The sequence below is a fragment of the Nicotiana tabacum genome, chromosome 6 (assembly GCF_000715075.1).
Source record: "Nicotiana tabacum cultivar K326 chromosome 6, ASM71507v2, whole genome shotgun sequence".
NCBI lineage: Eukaryota > Viridiplantae > Streptophyta > Magnoliopsida > Solanales > Solanaceae > Nicotiana > Nicotiana tabacum.
This window is the reverse complement of record NC_134085.1, coordinates 206,609,584-206,613,779: the sequence shown is the minus strand read 5'-3', so window position 1 is coordinate 206,613,779 and position 4,196 is coordinate 206,609,584. Positions and strand designations below refer to the sequence as shown.

Here is a 4,196-nt window from a genome sequence, read left to right as displayed (position 1 = left end):
ATACTTTTTTTTAAAAGTACTTTTGAGAAAAATATACTTAGAAATACATTTAAAAGGCTTAGCTAAATATTAAAAAGTACTTTTCAAATTAATTAGTCAAATACAAATTTTTTCTCACCAAAAATAATTTTTTAAATGTACTTTTGAGAAAAGAAATTTTCAAAATAAGCTGATATTAGAAGTTTAACCAAACATGCTATTACTCATTCCGGCAAAGTTTTAATTTTCTAGCCTCCCCATGTTCTTCTTTTTAAAATCCTCCTGCAAATTAGCTATGTATTGAAGCAGAACATTATGTTATCTTGAAAATCCTATGTGCGTTGTATATTTCTCCAGCTAGTAATTGGTGCAAGAAAGAAAGTGATGGAGGGAAAGGTTAAGGCAGTAGCAAAGGAGTTAAACTATGATGGACTTCATTGTCAAACAAAATTGCAGCAAGAAGGAGAATCAGTAACACAAGTAAAATGCGATGACAAAATCAGTGAAGAAGAGAAGAACAAGATTCGCCTCATGAGAGGAGAGCTCTTGTCGAAAAGCAGGATCCTTCTTCCAAGGAAGGGGTGGCAATTGGGCAGATTGACTCAAATTTGGACGGGTCAAAATGGGTCAGATCATTAAAAGGGTCAAAACCCAACCCAACCCAAAATTTTCTTGGGTCAAAGTGGGCCGGGTCAAGTTGGGTCAAATAACGAGTCATAACCTAACCCGCTCAACTTGACCCAACTTCCCTCCTTAGTTTCTTCCTGTTGAACTTTGAATTCAAATCTCTGCCAATAGAATATTGTAACATGAAATTTTTTCAAATCCTTTTGTTTACTTGTTTTGCCACAACTCACATATAGTTTAACAGAATCATTCAACAAAAATACAAAATCCACAAAAAAAATGAAATTCAACACTTTGAAAGAAAAAGAATCAACGAAAAAGATTAAAAGAGGAAGAGAATAGAGTTGAAGAGCCAAAAACATTAGTCTAACAATCAAGGAGGAAAAAGCTCGGAGTAGTCTGTCTAACTTGCGTCTTCTGAGAAATTAAAGAGGAACACACGTAGGTTTCATTTATTTTGACCTGTTGGGCTGATCTATGTATTAACCCGTTGGGTTACAATATTTTTACACGTTTGGGCCCAATATTCCGACGGGTCAGTATGGGTCCAACCCATTTTGACCCATTGGCTTTTTAATTACTGACCCAACCCATACAACCTTGGGCGGGTTACAACTTTTTGGGTAAAAATTGCCACCCCTATTCCAAGGTATAAATACTCCCTCCATTCAATTTGTTTGACTTGACAAAAAAAAAAAAAGACTTTAAAATTTATGGTCAAACATGTCATTAGCATTTGTAAAGATTTTTTTTAATTAAGAAAATATAAAAATATATTTTTTAAAATAAATTAATAAGATAATAGTACTATTAAGCAAAGTGAAACGCGAGGAGGAACTCTTTATTAGTTTACTTCCTTACGTTTACAAGTAAAACATCAAAGATTTTTCTATTTAAAATGATCAAGTGCAAGAGGTTTTTACGTATTACAGCTTTTGGTTAAAGGAATGAGATGTTGTAGGTCTCGGGACGGCTCAATATTATCGGGGGCCTAAAATCAAACTTCCATAAGAGGCCTTTAGCTTTTTTCCTTAAATAAAAACTTTCATATATATTATTTATTTGAAATCTAATTTTCTAGATTTTTGAGATTCAAAATTATGAATAATTATTTTAAAATCAATTTATTTTAATAAATCCTTTTCAATTGATAATATAACTAATCCATTCAATCTCTCTTGCGCCATGATGATCTTTAGTAATATTTTATCAATTTTAATTATAAAAAACTTATTTCAAATTTTTAGTTTGTGATAGAGGGTGGCCGAATGTAACTGTTCCATGAACTGTTACCATTATTTTATAAACAATACAAGCATTTGGAAAAGAATCAAGTCTTTTTATCTGATTGGATTTATCTATTAGAGTATTATCATCTCTGCCTTTTGGGATTGTATCAAAGATTCAACATTTTTTTTCTTTAAGTTTGGAATAACTGAATTCATACTTTCTATTTGACATATTTAAATTTTAATAAATATTTAAAGAGTAATATATGCATATGTATTAAAATATCAAGAAAAACAAACGAATAGATGAAAATTAATATTAAAAAATTAGAATATAAGAACCTGATTCATTACTTGATGTGAAAATAAATATTTCCTGCTTTCAATATATTTCTTGTAGGCTTTAGCTTGATAGACAAAACAGTACAGAACAGTAGAATCTCTTGGAGCACAAAGAAAAATAATAATAATAGTAACGTTTGGTGAGAACTGAGAAACTTTAAAAATGAAATTGAATATTATAAAAACCAAGAAAAGAAGTGAAAAGATTTACATAGTCTTTAATAAGGAAAAAACAGAAAAAAGAAAAGAAATAATCACTTGATTCCTTCCATAAATTTTGCATTTACACGTTAGAGGCCCATTTTAAGTAACAAAATTATCTTTCCTTTTTAGTTTTTACCAAGATATATGAGTAAAAATATTTAGTTAAAAAAGTTATAGGGTAAAAGTGGGTCCTCCTAAAGTTGGGGCCTAAGGCTTGGGCTTTAGTGGCTTTACCCAAAAGCCGGCCCTGGTATGTCTTGGAAAATGCTCACCTTAGGAGCAAGCGTTTGCGGATGTATTTGGCCTAATCTTCATTTTTCTAAATTGTGATGTTAGAGTTAGAGGCAAATTTAGGCTTCAAATTCTATGAGTTAAATACGTAAGTTTCTTAGCATTAAATCGGTTGTATGTTTACAATTATGAGTTTATAACTACTAATTTTTTTAATTTTAATAAATTTTTATACATTAATTTATGTTTCATGTCAAAAGTAATGAGTTTTAGATTAACTGGATACAACACTCTACATCCCCCTTCTAGTTAGAGTTAGACCCATCTACGTTCTTGGTTTTTTTAATGTTGAGCCCCTATGTTATATTGTTCATGCACCAGGTATCTTGTTCTGTCCGCGCGGGAGGTATTAGGCATCCCTCATTAATTAAGGAATTGACTGAATTAATTTTTTATCCCCTTTTTTTTGTGTCAATTGTTTGCAGGAAGTAGATGATTTTGAGATAAGAAGGTTTCTTCGAGCTAGGGATTTGGACGTGGATAAAGCTTCGGCAATGTTGTTGAAATGCCTTAAATGGAAGAAAAACATTGCACCAAATGGGTCTATATCAGCGAGTGAGGCTCCAAATGAGATAGCACACAACAAAATGTTCATGCAAGGAAGGGACAAACAAGGACGCCCTATTGCTGTCATTTTAGGTGCCAGACATTTTCATAACAAATTAGCATTGTGTGTGTGTGTGAAATCCTTATTATTTTTTTCCCTGTAATTGTCATGGGAAAACGGCTCACCATATTCTAGTCCATAATCATGAAGCTAACTATACTATTAATTGCAGGACTGCTACCCTGAAAGACTTGAAAAAATATTTGGTGTTCATATTCCTTACCTATTCTGGACATTGTGGAAAATTATTTCTCCTTTTATTGATAACAAGACCAAAAAGAAGGTGAGACTCTACTATGGTTTGATGAAACAATGCTAGAGTTTAGTCAAGCTCAAGCTTAAGTTAATGGTTAAATCTTGTGTTAGATTAATTACCTTTACCAATTTAATTTTTAATCCCTTCCTCTCATCAGATCATATTTGTGGAAAACAAACGTCTAATGACAACTCTACTTCAAGACATTGATGAAAGTCAGATACCAGAGATTTATGGAGGAAAAATGCCTTTAGTTCCTATCCATGAAGCCTAAGCAAGAGTAATTATTTAGAGCTCCTTACGTGGAGTTTCAACCTAATCGAGATGATAATACTCTAATAAAAAATAAGACAAAGTTTGTAACTGCGATTAAACATTTGTATACATTATGCATTCATAAACATTTAGCTTTTAAATAAAAGAGAATTGAATTATTCTCTCCTTTTTTTGAGTTCTGATGTATGTAGTGCTGAGGTTATACATTAAGTATACACATTATACTCCTCTGGCTTACAGTTTATGACACTGTCATACATAATTGGCCTGCATGTTTAGACTGAGTAATTAAGAACTACAATAGTTTTTCTGAAGTCGAAAAAATTGAAGACATAAATCATATCCAACATAATAAAAGTTATCGTAAGAATTACAATATAAGTTT

General features: G+C 31.5%; 1 pseudogene; it reads left to right on the top strand.

Annotated features, from left to right (window-relative positions):
- The first annotated feature begins 309 nt into the window (after positions 1-309).
- LOC142182314 (phosphatidylinositol/phosphatidylcholine transfer protein SFH2-like) lies at positions 310-3,809 on the top strand (annotated as a pseudogene).
- The last annotated feature ends 387 nt before the right edge of the window (positions 3,810-4,196 follow it).